Source organism: Pinus tabuliformis, chromosome 1_1 (genome assembly GCF_031772625.1).
Source record: "Pinus tabuliformis cultivar Carrire ecotype Pingquan chromosome 1_1, CPIR1, whole genome shotgun sequence".
NCBI lineage: Eukaryota > Viridiplantae > Streptophyta > Pinopsida > Pinales > Pinaceae > Pinus > Pinus tabuliformis.
In genome coordinates this window covers 866,672,553-866,692,279 of record NC_142297.1, presented here as the reverse complement: position 1 = coordinate 866,692,279, position 19,727 = coordinate 866,672,553, and the positions used below count along the sequence as shown (strand labels likewise).

Here is a 19,727-nt window from a genome sequence, read left to right as displayed (position 1 = left end):
CTCCCTGGGATCTCCACGATATGGAAGGCGGTATTCAAATCCCTCAACATCGTCAGGGAGGGCCTCACATGGAAAATTCTATCATGTATGAGACTAAGAATTGGACGCTACCCTTGGATAGGATGTGGAGACCTTCACAGGCTCCCATAGGACCTCCTTTCCTTTCTCAGGGGCAAAAATGTTTCATATGTTGGTCAAATAGCAGATATGGAGCGCTCAACCCCTTTTCAGCAAGCTTGGAAGTCAACGCGTGATCTATCCATCCCCCCTCAATGGTCCCACTTCTGGAAGGACTACACTTGGGCCCTATCTGAGGCTCAGATCAGGATCAAGGATGAAGAAGATGAACTAGTTTGGGCACTCTCGAAAGCAGGAAGATATGTGCCAAAGGAGGGTTATATGGTACTTGCTGAGGAGCGCCGACCATAGGAGATCGAACCATGGTGGAAGTTTCTATGGAAACTCAAAGCCCCCCTAGGAGCAAACTTCTAATGTGGACCATCCTAAAGAACAAAATCCCCACAGGGGATAACCTATTAAAACGAGCTCATCATGGCCCCTTTTGGTGTCACCTCTGTAAATGCAATAATGAATCTGTTTTTCACCTCTTTCTGGATTGCAAGGCTGCCTGCGACCTCTGGCATTTAATACTTGCAAAAATCCCCTTCCTTATTAGATGGCAGGGAGCCTCGGTAACAAAAGCATGATCAGTATGGTGGATTATAGCCACCCCTCCAAAGCTTAGGAACCTTCCCCTTTTGGTCTGTTGGGGCCTTTGGATAGCTAGGAACGATCTCATTTTCCAAAACTCCCTGCCGAATTGGCCTTCCATCGCTGCCCGTGTCATCTTTGATTACTCCCTCATCCCTGAAGATGAAGATATTCCCCGACCCAGGATTCTCTCTCCTGAAACCATAGACCGCTCCAAGCCTTGGGCCTATTTTGATGGTTCTGCCCAGGTGGAAGGATGCGGGGGAGGAGCCATTTTAAACCTCTCTGCTTCCCATTCCTTTCACATAAAAATGGGACTTTGTGTGTGGGGGGGGGGGGTTACAAACAACTTCGCTAAGCTGTCCACAACAAAATTCCTCATCCAATTTGCCCTCTAATCACAGTGCCGAGACCTTCAACTGTTTGGTGACTCCAAAATTACCTGTGATTGGATCAATAAAAAGACCAGATGCTCGACTCTCTCTATTTCACATTCTGGATGAGGCCCATCATCTTATCAATGCTTTTGACTCATTTACTTGTCATCACATTTACAGGGAGTGAAATGCGGATGCTGACAACTTATCCAAAGAAGCTGCGCATAGGCCTCCCGGCTCTTGGCTGATTAATGAACATAGAGAAGGACAACACTTCCAGTTTTACCATAGACCTTTCATGGACATAGATGATGCAACAAGCTCTCTGGGAGCTTAGTTTTTTCACTAGCTATGTTTTTTCACATTTTCCGTATGTAAATATTCATATGAACTATTTATTTTCTGGCTACTTCAAGGACTCTTTTTGTGGACAAACTGTAAAATTGGCAGCCTCTACGCCAGTTCTCTTATATTCTGAGAAATAGCAAAATCATTATCTAGCGCTGAATGCCTCCCTACATGGTAGAAAGGCAAATTTTTGCTCCTATTTTGAAACAGATCGGCATAGCCTTTAACAACATATGCTTAAGCATATACAACATGTATATTTATACCTCAATGAAAATTATGTTTTTTCCATGGGAAAAATAAATAATTATTAATAAATATATGATTTAATATTATAATAAATTATTATTTAAATTAATTAATTAATAATTAGCTAAATAGTTATATTTTATTTTAATTAAATTAATTATTATTATTAATAAATAAGTGGAATATCATAGAGGAGAAAGATGAGGAGAAGAAGGAAGCCAGAAAATAAGGAGGGGCATAAGATGGGTTAGGAAAAGGAGGAAGAAGAAGAGGAAAGAGGACAAAGGTAAACAAGCAAGGAGGGAAAGGAGAGGAGAGGGAACGGGGAAAAACCAAAGAACACAAGGGAAACTAGGAAGGAAAATAGAGAGATCAGGTTTGAACTCAACTTTGTTACCAGTCTAAACTTATTATTACCCTACTTAAACTTATTATTTCCTTGCTTTCAAAGCATGTAAATTCCTTATGAATTCTTTTTAGATTTACAAATATCAAATATCAAGTCTATCTAAATGGTAATGTTCCCTAATGTCCAATGCGCCTTGTGATATTAAATATTTTTTTCTTTTTGAGAGGGTTCACATATGGATCTCTAACATTGTTCAACAGTGTCAGGGTTAGAATGTAATGGTCATGTTGATGGGTGGAGTTTCAATGCTTTGCCTACAATATTTTCAAATCTCATAGGACTAAGTGAGATAGTGGGAACTGAGCCTGTTGCTTATAGCCCTACCTAATTTCTATCAGTGTATGATACAAATTTACAAGCATTTACAACAAAAATGTAAACTTTAAATTGGCGTTGTACAAAATAAATGTTTTACAATTATGTGAATAGAATAAAATTCATTGTGGTCGCAGGAAAATATTGACAATTATAGGCAGATTTTAAATAAACACCAGAAGTCTAGAAATAATGTGCATGTAAAAAATGTGGCATATGGCAGCCAACAGTTAGGCAACATACGTTTAGAATCTGCTCAATATATTACAAAGTGATCCTTAAAAGATAAAGAGATGCCAAATAAAAAGAGGCCAAAACACTGATTTTATTAATCAAAGTGAGTATACAACTATCTTTTCAATATTTTGTCAAAACTTGGACCAGAAGTAACTTTGGAAGCCAAAGATGTTAAATCTCCATTCAAAGGCAACTTGGTGCCATGAAAGAAGCAAAAAGAATGAAAGTTTCCTGACTTGGACCCTTTTGATAAGATTGTCATGATCAAATCTTTTAAGGAAACAAGTGTTGATGAGATTCATTCCTTCCTTATCACTCTTCAAGGGATTTCTCTCTTTGATTTTTCCCCCACCTTTTCTTCGTAGACCTCATGCTCTCTTTGTAACCTCCTTCAAGTGGTTACAATGTAACTACCTTAATTTCAAATAATTTATTTAATCAATCTTTTTCTTTTAGTTTCGGGAGAAGAGGATTATTTGAAGGAAATTATATAATTTTAATTGTATTTATGAGTAGATAGGGCCCCACTAGGCTCATATCCACAACACATCATTAGACATCACCTTGTGACTCCCTCAAATATCTCATAAAAATGCTAGCATGGTGTAAATGTAATGTAATGTCATCAATCATAATTTACTATATTATCAAATATTCCACACACACACACATCAAAAACATTATAGGAATTCATCAAAAATGAAAAGCATAATACCATCCTTGTGCCTCCCACATGTCCATAAAGCCTCATAATAAAAAAGAAATATTGTTGTCATGGTGTAAATATATTTCCTTGCCTGAAAAGTAAATAAACATGCTAAATTACATTCCCAATCATGACAATTCTGGATCCTTGCATGAAATAAACACTTTTTTCTTTTCATCAATCCCAATCCTAGTTCCTTCATCTATTTCAAGATGCAAATCTAGAAAAGATAGCTCTCTTTTCCCCTCATCATTAGTCTTGGGAGTGCTAGTGCAAGAATGGGTTGAAGTGGCCTGGGTGGAGGAGAACACTGACATAAGGATCATAGGATTTTTTCTTCTATCTGTCTGCATAGGGGAAATCTGAGTTTCTCACAAATGAAAATATTCAACATGAGAAATGATAGATGGAATTTGAGGGATAAAAACAGGTGGGACCATATCATGATGAGAAGCAGAGGGCCAATTAGCAATTCCAGAGGCTAGTCTAGTAGGGTTGGGCTCCCATCCATTATGGTATTAATGTTGTTGCTACGGAGGAGGATGAGGCTAAGGTATCTCCATGATATTGGGGTGTGGTTGTGGAGAATTTATGAGATACAAGAGGAGAAGGAGGAGGTCCTCCTTGATATAAGTGGCTGATCTGGTTAGTTGACTAAACTCATGAGAATCTGCATCAAAATGAATAAAGAATTTGATTCTTTTGTTTCTGTTTTTCAGGTAAAGTCACATTAGCTCTTTTGCCTTTCCTTTTGCAGTTCCCCCAGGGACCTCTGCTAAAGAAAATCATATATGTAGAAATAATAAATTTAGTCATGACAACATACATCTCATTCACATGATAACTAAACAAATTAATTACTTACACAACTTTGCTTAATGCAATAGTTCAAATAATTGTAAACACCATATAGTTGATGAAGAGAAAGGGAAGGGAAGGGAAGTGGAATAATATATTTTATCCATGCATGTGAGGGCATATAGGTTCTTTGGGTGTTACTTGAATGGAGAGCACAACTGCGACATGAACTGAGCGAAATAGTGTATGGATAGCTGAAAAAGTCTGGAACGTTCAAGCCACTGCAATCAATATATACATGTTGAAACTTAGAGAATAAAATAATTCTATTACATGTGGAGAAAAATATGATATGTTCCCTAAAAGGAAAAAACATTGCCATATATGAAACATGACTTGGTGCTCCTTCGTTTTTGTATGAAAACTGTAAGAAGAATGAAAGGGTGAAGGGTGTAGACATGGCTGAGCGATATGGGATCGAGGGCTATTAGTATTATTTTTTAAAAGAAAATCTTTTCCCAGGTGTATCAAATATTGGTCATTAATAAGATGCTGCGACCAACAACCATAATGAGGTTGAAATGATAAACATAACTAACATTTTTTTAATATCAACTCTTTGTGTGACAACATGGAAACCTTGAGTGGAATTTACCATGGGAATTGTCAATGAAATGGATATTGCTTTACAGAGAAGCTACACGACATATGCCAGCCATGAGGATTTTTGATAAGAATGTGCTACCCAAGTAACAATCTTTTCTTTTTAATGTATGCATGGTCGAGTAAGCCCTGTCGGTTTGAGTAACTTTACTGCTTGTAGTGAAAAAACCCATGTAACAATAATAATGAGGGTTGAAGCAATAACATTGTGATAAATCTCATAGCAATCAGAGGTTACAATGAGGCCAAAATGACTAGCATTATTTTTCAAAATAAATTCTTTAGCATGATAGCATGAAAACCATAAAATATAACAACAAAGTCATAATGAGACGAATAGTGAAGAAAATGCTTGGCATATGTCGGTTGTGAGGCATTTTCAGTGGAAACATGAAACTTTTGGATGGAAAATGGCATGTGTCATAAAGGAAATGAGCATGATTTGCAAAGAAAATGCATGGCATAAGCCAACCACGACAACATAGGCCCATAATATGAATTTCCTCCCTTCAATACATGCATGGATGAGTGAGGCCAACATATTTGAGTTGGTCTTGAAGTTAAGTGTTGGTGTTAATGTGAGTCATGGGTCAATATAAGCCATGGGGCTTAGCCCATGTCAGTTGGAAAGAAAGACGTGTAGGCCTCTTTGGTAGACAATAATTGCATGCAATGGCAAGAAGCTCATAATGGTAGCTAGAATTCGAATAGGGGCTTGAGGAAATAAATGCAATGGGTTTGATGGTTTAACAACTGAGAGGGGTTATGGAGCTGCTGCATGTAGTTCTTTCTCAAACAAGAGAGGCCTTGCATGTTACCAATGTGTAATTTCAGGGAGAAATGCATATTGTTCCTCTTTAATAACATTGTGTGCGTCAACTATGAATAAAACATAGCTAAAATGAGCACAGGAGATGTGAAATGGAGAGAAATTTGAGCTAAGTGAGGGGATTAACTCAAACTTATACACAAACAAAGACATACAAGCAAGCATTCAATGAGCTAGCTACACAAAGAAAATTCTCTTCAACAAAGACAAAAGCTTGGCATACTTGTGCAATTGAAGCTTTAAATTGATTGATAGCAATTCAAGCACTGTTACTACCCATTCCATGGCTAGCCAAATGGTCTCGTGTTTGTTTTCTTTGTGAACTAGGGTTTGTATAAGAGCTGGAGGGTGAGGTGAGTGAGCAAAGAGTGGAGTGAAAGCTTGTTGGGTGGAGAGTGAATGCAAATGGCGGGTTGGTGGTTGACCTTGATGGCTTACTACTTGTGGTACATGGGAGAAGCATCTTGATGCATGCCTCAGGGTGGGCATTATTCATTATAACCATTTTAATCCATCACCGAGGCGTGTTACAACTATTGGTTATGTTAATGTGCTAAGGTGTAATGCCACCAAAATGATATCAATGCCAATAAACCATATAATGAGCCACCCAAATGTTGTATTGTGCCATCGAATGTGCCATGGATATCAAATTTATTATTTATGCCCCCAAACATAATAACATGCCATTGAGTATGATGTCAAGAGATAGGATATGGTGCTTCATTTGTTTATGCCCCAAACTTTGCAAAGTATTCATTATGTCCCATGAATGTGTATAACACATGAATTAGGTCATGTAGTGTGTGTGTGTGTGTGTGTGAAGTAGGGTTACCTTAACCTAAGGGTGGGGTTCTCGTCCCTGTACCCGATTTGCACACCTAAGCTCCAAAAACCAGTGCGGGCTCTTCGCAAACACACCATTTTAAACCCGGTTCGGGTATGGAGAACCCAATACTCTTGAAAATTAGAAATGGGTTTTTTCTTTGTGACGGGTACTCGGTACCCCATAAAAGGGTGCGTGGTTCCCCAATTTTCACATGGTCAAGATGTCTTTGGTTCACATGATTCTTTGGCTGATAGGCGCAAGAAGGATTTGATTGATTGGTGGTGGTTTCATGGTGTTGAAGCTCCTGAGTTGCAACAATTTGTGATACGATTAGTCAGAGATGTAGCTAGTTTGTCATATTGTTTATGTATTAAATTAGTAATTAATTAATAATATAACTTACATACATAAAATTCAACATTGCCTTCTCCTAACAATTTTGAAAATTTTCATTAATGGTTTTCCATACGATTACTTGGGTAGGTAGCTAGTTCCTCAACTTGTGAGAGGAATTGGAGCACATATGCTTTCATCCATTCAGTGAAGAGAAACAGGTTGGGATCGAAGAAGGCTGAGAACTTAGTCTACATTCATAGCACACTTTGTCTCACATCTCAGAAAGACCCATGGTACAGTGAGGGTCCTTTCAAGAGATGGGAGCAATACATAGATGATGTTGCATGTGTGGATGAGGAGATACAACCAAATGGTCTTATTGAGCTACGTCCAATTGTTGTGGATGAGCAGGAGCCTCCAGATGAGAGTGATCCCTCTCTAGAGAGCCTACTAACTGATGAGGTTAGTGATGTTGACCATGATGACATGGATGTCGATGAGTGATGACATGGCTTGTAAATTCGAAGATTTAAAAATTGAAAATTGAAAATTTGAATTTTTTAATTCAAATTTCATATATATATAAACTATAATATAGTATATGTCCTCGACGAACCCACACACTCCGTTTCAAAAAGTGACGTACTCGTCGAAACGCGGGTTCGAGTACGGGTACAGGGACGGGTATATATATAACGACATCTTGATATTTAGAGCCATTATGAAATCCACAAGAGGACGTTGTTGACAAACACAATATTTAGAGCATCATGTTTCAGAACCATTAAATAGAGAACTATATCATGCTATCATATGTTAGAGGTACCAAAATATATCATGTGTATACAAATAACCAAACATAAGGGTCGTGTTAATGATTTCCCATGCAAAATTAAAGCCATTTCTCAAGAGTTGAGCTTTTCCTTTTCCATTTTCGGTCATCAACATCATGAAACAAACACATGCCACCAACTATAATAATCATGAAGCCATAAAATATAAAATAAGATATGAGAGCCAATATATTGTTATTTCTCTTAGGGACCCCATCTACTCAAAATGATCTTGCTTGTTATATTATATTTTTCAGAGGAGAGAGGGGTTGCAATGGATTGCACAATTTTTGTATGGTGAGTGACTCATGAGTCAATAGGTCACCTACCAAGTGTGGGTATTGTATTAACTTTAGTGAGTACCTCATTTATAAATGGTCAAGAGATTTCTAAACAAATGGTCAAGAGATCTAATATCGTTCCAATTAGTATTTGAGTGATCATGGGCACAAAAGCATTATGAATGAGTTTTTTAGATGGTCATTTGGAGGTCTAAAACAAAGGGCTAAATGCTTTTGTGCCCATGATCAATTGAACACCAATTGGGACAATACTTGGATAAATTGCAAATAAATGAACATGAAAGAATGGCACTGGAGTACCAACATCTATAATATCGATGATAGATAATGAAATACACAAACTATTGAAGAAGCTTATTTATAACAGTGTGAGGCATAAATCCTAACCCTAGCCATATGTCTCTTGTCTAAATCTTTATCATATAAAGGAGGCCTATGTACACATATGACCTTTCTATAAAGATACTATCTATGTTGTGATCAGGTACACAACATGATGTCACCTTTCGAAAGCTTTGCCCTCAAAGCTTTAAAACACAACCAAGGGGGTGCATTTTATAATGCTAGTGATGAACATTTTATACCTCAAGTCACTTTATAAACTAAGTGCCATAAAATTTACTTCTTATAGTTCAAAAGTGATTTTGTAATTTAAGCGTCTTACAATTTCCACCTCTATGCAGTATATAATTTAAAAGTCACTTCATAAGTTGATTGACATACAATTTGCTCCTCTTATCATGTTATAACTTAAAAGTTACTTTATAATTTAGGTGACATGCATTATACAATAAAGTTGTTTCAATTAGAGAGTAATATTTGAACCCTTCACTACTTATTACCATAAAGCACAACCTAACCAAGTGGGCTAAAGTAAAATTAGATATAATGCACGAGAAGGGAAAAGTGGTTTATTGATTTTGGTCTCCTAGTGAATTAGGGTTTGTATGTTTCCCAATGTCTGGCCTCATGCAATCTTTGATGTTGTCTTGCCCCTTCACCCTTCAACTTGTCCCACATCAAACTTGCCATGCAATCTTCCATTTTAGCTTTCCCCACCCCCTTAGGAAACTTAAGAAAGGCCACTTTTGTGCCATCTATGCCTTTAACCTTGCTATAATTGGGGGATCATCTGCCATGGCCTGCAATGTTACCATCTCGCTCATTGGATTTTCCCTTTCATTATCAAGAGGGAGTGTCCTCCCCTTTGAGGGTTTTGAAATTGTGTTGATGCTCTACTTTCTTTAGTACATCTACTTGTTCAACATTGTAATTAATAGCCATGTCACTGACTCCCTTAACCTCTACCTTCCCATGCACAATGGTTTTCCTCTATCAAGTCTAGGTTATCAATGTTTCTCTCTTTTTTGGTAACTTCTTCCTTGACCTCATGGACCATTTCTTCCTTCTTGACATTTTCTTTGGTAGGATCCGCATCCCAATAGACTGTGGATACCTTGTCACCATCTTCGAGAGCTTCACCTTAGACCACTTGTAACACTTCACTATTAAATGAGCGTTGTGTGTGTGCAGAATCCATGTGCCTTTTGTGCTCCAATTTTGGTCGCAACCTCCGTTTTATTTATTTGGTGAAGATATGGAAATGCTCTTGAAACTCGACCTTGGCTACACACAGAAAATGGCTCCCCATCATTTTGTCTCTCGTTCTCTCTCAAAGAATCAACTTATAGCACCAATGAGTTGCATACCACCAAATGAATCTGCACTTGCATAAATTGGAAATAACATAAATAATAATAGTGGGGGCCTTTGCAGACCCAAGGGTTTGGTAGCACTCTCTAGTTCAGATAATTGGATGAAGACATCTACATGAATATTAACTTGAAGCTAGTTATCATATTGATAATAGATAATGAGATACACACAGAAAATGGCTCCCCATCATTTTGTCTCTCGTTCTCTCTCAAAGAATCAACTTATAGCACCAATGAGTTGCATACCACCAAATGAATCTGCACTTGCATAAATTGGAAATAACATAAATAATAATAGTGGGGGCCTTTGCAGACCCAAGGGTTTGGTAGCACTCTCTAGTTCAGATAATTGGATGAAGACATCTACATGAATATTAACTTGAAGCTAGTTATCACATTGATAATAGATAATGAGATACAAAGATAGAGAATGGAAACGCCTATTTTTAATGTGATTCATAGACTCAAACTCTAACTTTTTGTCACATGTCTATGCCATTATTATATAAAGGAGCTTTGTACAATATGACCTTATTACAAAGATACTACCTATGTTGTGACTAGGTACATAACAAATGCATCAAAGACAAAATTTAGCTTGTAAATGACATTTTGGTTGGAAATATGACACAATCTTTAAGCCTTTTCTTCGAAATCAATATAATGATGAAATAATTTTCATATTCTTTCAAGTCAAATGTTCCAAAGTACATGCTTATGTAAGGCTATATGGTAGCAGTGCATTAAAAATATTTTTTCTATATTACAAATAATAAGCTTTTTTTACATAAACTATAACTAGCTAAATGTTGCCAATCCTAATTTTTTCACAATCACCAATGTTTCAATGGTTAATATTTGACACGAATGTGCTAAATTGAAATTCATTGAATACGAGTTAATTCAGTGGTTGTGGATGCAAAATTTTTAGAACACTGGTGTTATAATTGTGACATCTATAGACTTTAGATGTGATTGAAATTTATTTTTCAATGTTTTTAGACATGAGCACATGGTATCAATCTAGAGGCACCTCTCATGGTCGAGCCTTATTAACTCTATTCTTATGGTAGTTGATATTTAACTATCATTCAGAGCTCATGCTCGAGGAAGTAGTAAATATCCTATCTGCCATTTGAATTCCTTGCCTTGTGTTTTAACAAAAGAAGTTGTAAACCCACTTTTTTAGAAACAAAACCTTGTGAGTAAACCCAATGGATGCTTCCTTGTGTTCATGGATGGCATTTCTATTAAACTTGTTGGGCAGACTAGTGTGCCTAATCTAGGGGGGATTGGAATTGGGCACTTATTGCCATGGAGCTAACCAAGTACCCACATTGGAGGCAACCAATTGATCTAACAAACCCTTTTCTTAAATGGAGTAAAAAATATACCAAATGAAGGTGTTATTGGTCAACCCTAACAAACCCTTTTCTTAAATGGAGTAAAAAATATACCAAATGAAGGTGTTATTGGTCAACCCTAGTTATATACAGAATTACCTTCTAACACAACATTGGTAAAATACATAGTTTTGACATGGTTCTTGATTTTTTCGAGTGTCAAAACCATCCCTGGATGTTTTCACATCCTCTAAACCCCAAATAGTGATCTGATGATGAATAATTTTGAGAAAATTAAGGGTTAGATGTTCAAATAATCTGTTGTTTGATTTATCATGTTGAGGTTTGGGAAAAAAATTTAATGACACTTGGCAAGTTTTATTGGTGTTGAGGTGTGCTAGCAACGATTCTTTGTGTAAAATCAATCATGATCGTTGCAAATGGGTGATTATTTCATATTTACGAGTTGTTATTGGAGACTTTCCTTGTGTGTAATGTGCTTTGATCCTAATTGTCTACATGCATTGATTTTGAAAGGGTATCCATTAACCTCAATCATTCAATCAATTGATTTATTTAACCCTATTTTTTTTATCATTATTTTGGATCTTAGTAGGAAACGAACAAAACAAAGTTTCTATTATATCTAAATGGGCTGTAGATGCTAATGATTCCTTTTCATGATAGCTTGGGTTATGTTTTAAAATAGTATTGTAGAAGTAAGGGTTTTAATCAATAGCGTTTCACTGAAAATAGGATGAGATTTGTAAATCTCATTCAAAATGATTCTTTAACCTTATAGTTTTAATAATTATTTTAGGTTTCATAAGAAACAGATAAAATAAACAATGTTATACCTAAATGGGTAACCTATGGTAATGATTCATTCTCATGTATTTTATAAATGATATGGATTATTCTTTAAAATAATCCAGTAGAAGGGAAGGGTCTTATTCAATGGCTTTTCACTGAAAATGATCGTGTTAGAGAAGGTGATATTGATTGGATTAAGGGTTGACTGTACATGGTTTATGGTGACACATGGTCTCCCTAACCGTTGGTATTTGTATGTGTGAAGTCTAATTTATGGGTTTGTGTCTCCATTGTAAGACACTCGAAAAGTGTTTGTAGGTGTTGGCTTGATGCCAAGACTAAGAATGAAGATATATTTGAAGTTGGTTTCCTTTGTTTAAGGTTTTTGGCGGAAAAATTTTTGTGCATGCTTCTTGTGCTTTGCTTTGTCCAAGTCATGATTCTAGTGAGAGTGTTTTAATGATGGGAGACATGAAGTTTTTGCGGGTAAAATTTTTATGCATTTTGCTAATGTTTAGATTTGACTATCCCCTATAGGATTTTGTGCATTATGCTTGTATTTTGCGTTGACTCTCCTCTATAGAATCTTAATATGGTATCAGAGCTAGATTGTCTTGGACTTTAATGAGTGGTTTGTTACTAGGAAACATGAAGGTAAGGTCGTGTGATGTCACTGCCGGAACAGGGCAGTGAGCCTGTAGGATGGGTGCAGTGAATGAAGCAAGAGAGGGCAAGAGGAACTTCATTTGAATTTAATGAAGTGGATTCCATGGCATCAAGGGGATGATGCTCTCGCTGTTGTGAGAAAACTTAGATTCTTGCGTTGGGAAGACTCCTTGGGTTTCGTAAAGGGAGAAAGTAGATGCTCCAGTTAATTGATTAGGTGTTTTCAAGGGTATTGTGAGTGTTGAATCAGCTACTGGCTATTTGAGGCCAGATCTATTGATGCCTGTGATGTATTGTTGATATGTTCATCATAGGCCATGTTCTTGTTGCATGTACTAAAGGAGCAGTTCTTGTAGTCCTTGGCATCTATAGATGGACAGTTTGCACAAGCAATCCTTCTATAGGTGTAATTGTTTGCAAGGTTGTTTGAATGGTGATGGACCCCATACACTACTCGACTCCACCAAATAGTTATTGAGTAGAGGAATGAGATAACGATGACTTGTTTGTCTCGTGGTGTGTTGTGTATTGTGCAATAGGTTCTGGTCTTTAGATCCTCCCACCCTTAGTTTTAATGTATAATGTTTTTTTACGGTACTTGGTTTTAAGTATTTAGATCCTGTAATGATCCTTCAACTAGTATCAGTTCTTTTTAAATTCTCTCCTAAATCCTTGATCCGATGACAAAGGAACACTTTTTTTTTTTAATTTATTGGCTCAGACAAGGCTTTGTTGATTGGAATTGAAAACACTACAGAAATGCGTAGTGCTCTTAGCAAAACTTTAGATAATATAATTTGGTATTTGGATGCTACAAGAAGCATATTGTTTGTGGAGTCACTACCTGGTTTGTGTTGCGAAATCTCGGGCATAGTAATTATGTGATTTCTCTTCTATTAGTAACTGCTTGTGAGTGCTTTTTACTTCTTTAGATTAGGATCTTCTTTTACTTAAGTTATTAGTGTTTTTTTTCATCAAACAACTACCAATGCATACACCATAAAGAGACAAGAGACACAAAATATAGGCTATTAGCCAGGGCCAAAACCTCTCAGTCTTTGAGAGAAAACCCAAACAAATTTGTCTCCTTACGGAGATTCCAATTGACGAATACCAAGACCAAGACCCTTGACCTATTAGACCTCTCTAAGACCAAGACACCAAGCTTCTTATCTTGCCCTCTTGAATCAACGATGCTCAACTGCCTGCTTCTTCCTTCTGCTTCGATTTTCTTTCAGATCTCGGCTTCTTTTCCTCTATTTTAGGCTTGCAACATTTCATCCCTAAATCAAAACCCTTGCACATGTAGATGAGAGTCCTCGATTTCCTTCACTTGAGGTGGAGGATACTTCTTCAGGAACTCGACCTTCTTTATGACTTCAATTTGATCTATTTTGAAACTCAGCCTTATTGCAACTGATGGTTACCATTTTCTTCGAACACATGACAACTACAACACCCTAAAACGGACCCAAGACTTTAAGTTTAGACCTTCGCTGATCCTTTTGACTTCCTTGCTATACTTCGCACTTTTCTGCTTCAAACTTGATCACTGAAAATTTTGTCCTGAAATGAAGACGCGTTGCACTATATATAGTTGTTTCCCAAGGTAATTAGCTGACCTATCATGTAGGTGAGACGATGTGACCGTTGGAGGAGACAATTAATTCCATTTTGAAGCCGACTTGAGGTTAATGCTTGTGCTCGGTCTTGGAGGGCTACTTGAAATTTCTATTGACTCATACACAAGTGTAATATGCCCAAGAAGGGTGCTTCATACATGACATAGATTCAAATTGACTTTTATGACTTGATGACAAATCCTAAAGGCTCACAATGGGAGCCATCACTAAAATAAAATTCCTTTCTCATGAAACTCATGAGACAAGGACTACAATAGTAATTGTATTCTTCTTCTTTTCATCAATTACATAAAACTAGAATTAGATATGTCATTATGAGGACCGAACCTAGTTACTTTTAAACACTCCCTCTTAACTAGGGAGGTATTCATAATGGTACTTGGTCGTTTTCAATATGAAAAATTCCTCAAAAGAAGAGTAGGATTGGTAACCCATTTGTATAACATCATACCAACCAGCATTGTCATATAGCAAGGCCTTGACTAACAACTCTATATATCTAGGAGATCTGAGCACAATGCTGGTAAGACCAATGATATATAGACACCCTCATCATTGTCTCTCTCGGAACATACCCCAACCGGGTTCTCAGGGTGTGTTCCACCGGACTATTCTTATCTTGGGTTCCCAGTCCTCAAAGAATATTGGTCCTTTACGACTACTCTTACTTTAGATGCCCTAATAAGTCCTCAAAGAGCATCGAATGCCAGATGTTTACCCAATCCTCCATTATGTCTTCCCAAGTGAAGACAAGAATGATGTGTCTATCTCTCCTTCTTAATTAGGGAGGACATATCTATTCCAATAAAGGAATGTACTCATTCCTACGGAATGAATGTACCTAAGCTCCCTCTTGGCTTAGGAATTTCCAAGTTTCTTCCAAGTAAGAAACTTGTTTCCAGGCTCCCTCTTAATTAGGGACCTACAACAACTCCTCGGGTGGAGATAATGGGACAACCAACTGCTTGAAGAACTCCTCACGAGGTCATGAACTTCTTTTCGTTATCTAGGAGTATTCATGTTTGGGACTTCTACATAGGGCACCAACCATTCATCACATTCATCCATGAGTCAACCATGTCATCATCAGAAAGTGATCCATCAGTGCATATCTAGCCTTCCTTCATGCCATGTTTACTTAATCATCTTTCATCCTACTACATGTGCATCGGTGGTGGAAGATATCCATAGTTATTCCTTCGGCAACCTTGCATAAACCCATCTAGCTATTTGTTCAAAAATAAAGGAATGAATATTAAAATCAACATTACCTTTGTGATGGTATTTCATCATGTCATCTTTCAGTTTGCATCAACATCCTGCATACATATCGACACATCTCCCAAATTTATATATTTTCAAGGGTCTCTTTCTTTTTCAGACTCCATCAGAGTCTTCATATCTTTCATGGAGATATCCTAGTCAAATCTTCTTGGTCTTTCGAATGTTGATTTCTTTTAACATGGTTACATACTCCACGATATCTTCCTTTTTTCACACGTAACATTCCCAGGAGTTTCCAATCAGAGTTCCTCAATTGCTTTCAACCACCTCATACTTTATATGAGGACATATTATGTTGATTTCATCTTGTGAATGTGTGACCCATGCATTCGTGCATCCTTCGAGGGAGGAGATCCTTTCTTTTGATTATGCTTCTCGAGATAGAGCATTGATCCATGTTACCTGTAACCATATGCATGACTTCCACAATATCAAATGCAAGCGTACATACCTCATTTTTGTTGCAATATGACTTCCAGATCCATCACATTCATATATGTTAGGAGATCCTTTCTTTTGATTATGCTTCTCAAGATAGAGCATTGATCCATGTTACCTATAACGATATGCATGACTTCCACAATATCAAATGCAAGCATACATACCTCATTTTTGTTGCAATATGACTTTCGGATCCATCACATTCATATATGTTTTAATCGATGTTTCAAACCCACCACTGGGTTCGAAACATTGATTAAAACATATAAGGCATCTTGATGATGAACCATAGTGGTGGGTTCGAAATGTCGATTAAAACATATATGAATGCATCGGATCTGGAAGTCATATTGCAACAAAAATCTAGTCCCAGAAGTCTAAAGTCAGAAATACCTCATTTTTCCTTTGGGTCATCCAGACTTCTTGCAACTCCCTTGATTGCAAGAGCTTCAATCCCTTGATCTGCTTCACTTTTACGTCATCATACCATCATCCCATGAATTCCACAAGTTTGGAATTATTGATGAAGCACTTGTTTTTCCTCGTGATTGGTGAACCTTTCGATGAAGATTCCTAAGAGCTATATCTTTGACTTCTAAACCCTATAACTTGTTTCTTTATGATGACATCCCGAGCTCTAGCTTTGAATGCTTCTATGATGCCTTAATACATCCCATTTAGTAAATCATGATAACCATATCTTACAATAGAAGACTTAGGAATTTGAGAAGAACATAGGTTAGAAAGACTATCTCAGTAATAGAGATCTCTTACTTCCTCTTTCTTAGACTTCTTTTCAGCTTCCTCTATTTCTTTGGCAATATGGGCTTCTTCTCTTCCTCTTTTGTTGTCCTTCTTGACCTTAGGACAATCTCTTTTGTAGTGCCCATATCCCTGACACCCATAGCATTGAATCTAAGACATGTCCCTTTTATTTTTCCAAGAACTAGACTTTCGAAATTTTCCTTTTCTTTTTGTCATAGCAACAGAAGCTTGATTTTGGTCACTTGTTCCTACATCAAATTTGGCCTTTAGTCTAGATTTTTCAATTTTGCATAGTGAGCATAGGTCCTGAAATGGAGTAGCTTTTTTCTTCCCATAAATACTTTAAGTAAGGTTACCCCACTCCTCTGATAGTGCATTTAATACAATTGTAGTCATTTCACTACCAAACATGACTTCTCCCAGACCTTGTAGTTGATCCCGGATCTCATATCCTCATAAAGTATGAAGCTATTCCATCTTCCCTTGACATCTTTAGCTTGTAGAGTTCTTGCCTTAATGATATGACTTCTCCAGTAGTGCTTACAGAATATATCTCTACCAGTAGTATGAGGCTATTCCATCTTCCCTTGACATCTTCAGCTTGTAGAGTTCTTGCCTTAATGAGATGACTTCTCCAGTAGTGCTTACAGAATATAACTCTACCAATTTTTCATAGGTTTCTTTTGAAGTTTTGAGTTTAGATACATATGGGATGAGGGGATCCTTGATAGATTCTATGAGAATCCTTTGATCCCTAACTTCCCCTTTCATATACTTGGCAAGAGCTTGAGCATCTTCCTCTCCTGGTTTTGTGATAGATCTTTTGACATGTTCCATCACCTCATTTTCAATGAGATTTAGATCTGTCATTTTCTTCCATGCAAGATAGTTTGAACCCCCAACCAATTTGTTGCTTTCCTTGCAAAGAGACATTTTGACAGATATACTTGATAGAATGCTCCTTCTTCTTGTTGCTTCCTTGATGTTGATGATGATATAGAGAATATAAAACATCCTTTTGATGAAGATAATTTTCTTCAATAGCGATCCTTGATTCCACAGAGAAGGAGATCCCTTGGATCTTTGGATGATGACGATGTCTTCAATGGTAGGGATCTTGCTTGAGAGAGACCGCCTTAGAGTCTTGATGACAATGCCTCTAGATTCCTTTGGATGAATAGACTTCAAAACACTTCAACTTGATTTGTAGATCCTTTCAATTTGAGTAGACATAGGGTTTTGGCCTTCTTTTCTTTGATGATGATCCTAATATTTCTTTGTAAACTTTTTGACTTCAAGATGATCTTTGCTTTGATGGCTTTCTTGAGATTTGATCTTGATTGCCCCTTGATAAGATGCCCTCCCTTGACTTAGTCACCTTAGCTTTGATGGCATGTTGGGCAATATAGGGCACAATAATTATGTGATTTTTTTTTCTATTAGTAATTGGTAGTGAGTGATTTTTACTTCTTTAGATTAGGATTTTATTTTACTTAGGTTATTAGTGTTCTTCTTCATCAAACAACTACTAATGCATACACCATAAAGAGACAAGAGACACAAAATATAAGCTATCAACCAGAGCCAAAACCTCTCACTCTTTGAGAGGAAAACCTAAACAAATTCTTGTTCTTATAGAGATTCCAATTGACGAATGCCAAGAACAAGACCCTTGACCTATTAGACCTCTCTAAGACCAAGACACCAAGCTTTCTATCTTGCCCTCTTGAATCAACGATGGTCAACTGCCTACTCCTTCCTTCTGCTTCAATTTTCTTTCAGATCTCGACTTCTTTTCCTCTGTTTCAGCCCTGTAACATTTCGGCCCTAAATTAGAACCCTTGCACCTGTAGATGATAATCCTTGATTTCCTTCGCTTGAGGTGGAGGATACTTCTTTGGTAACTCGTCCTTCCTTATGACTTCAATCTGATATCTTTTGAAACTTAACCTTATTGCAGCAGATGGTTACCCTTTTCTTCGCACCTATGACAGCTACAACACCCTGAAACAGACCCAAGACTTGAAGTTTAGACCTTCGCTGATCCTCCTTCCTTCACAAATCCGTTTGACTTCCTTGTTGTACTTCACACTTTTCTGCTTCAGACTTGATCACCGAAAATTTTGTCCTGAAATGAAGACGCACTGCACTATATATAATTGTTGACCAAGGTAATTAGCTAACCTGCCATGTAGGTGAGCTGACATCACTGTTGGAGGAGACAATTAATTCCATTTTGAAGTCAACTAGTTTGTAAACGATATTCCTTTGAAGTCTAATCATTTATGTCCCCTGGTTTAAAAATGCATAAATGTACAATACTCATTTTGTAATTAAACTAGTTCAATAATGCATTTATTTTAAATATTAATCCCTAGTTAGTTATCACTAACATTTTTTATTTTTTACTTATGCAGCGAAATCATGAAGCATCATGATTTCAGTGATTTACTCCAATTTTCAAATAAATTACTAATCTCGGAAACCCAAAATGTCAAACTGGCCTAGTTTAAATAGGCAAATTATGCCTTAGGTAATTTCATAATTTAATTAAACATTATTAAAATCAAACAAAAACCAAAAACTGATATTTAATATTAAATTTTAAATTAATTAATATATAATATAATTAATTTAATTAAATTAAAATTTAATATATATATATATAAAATTTAACGCGCTACATCGCATCGCGAGTTCTCAATCGCAACACTGTTAGCAAACCTCGTTAGTTCCGATTGCGAAAAGTATCGGAAAAATCAAGGGCACGTGGTATTACTTAAACCTCTTTAAGTAATTTGGTTTTTGGTTTTTAGTTTAAGTCACTCATCCGTGAGTGAAATAATGGAAGTAGGATAGTTATAGTATTAGTATGGTTCTAATATAATATTAGAATTAATATTTAATATTTAAAATAATTAAATTATTTAATATAATTAATTAAATTAAATTATAATAAATTATTATTTAAATTAATATTAAATAGTTTATAAACAGTTAATTATATATTAGTTAGTTAGATTAATATTCATTAATAAATAGTTTATTAATTAATTAGTTTAATTTATGATTAACCATTAAATTAATATTAATTATCAGATATTTAAAGTTTAAT

General features: G+C 36.4%; 1 long non-coding RNA gene across 5 annotated transcripts in view; it reads left to right on the top strand.

Annotated features, from left to right (window-relative positions):
• The window catches only part of LOC149217029 (uncharacterized), a 116,327-nt gene that overhangs the window by 86,274 nt on the left and 10,326 nt on the right, over window positions 1–19,727 (top strand). The window lies entirely within an intron of this gene.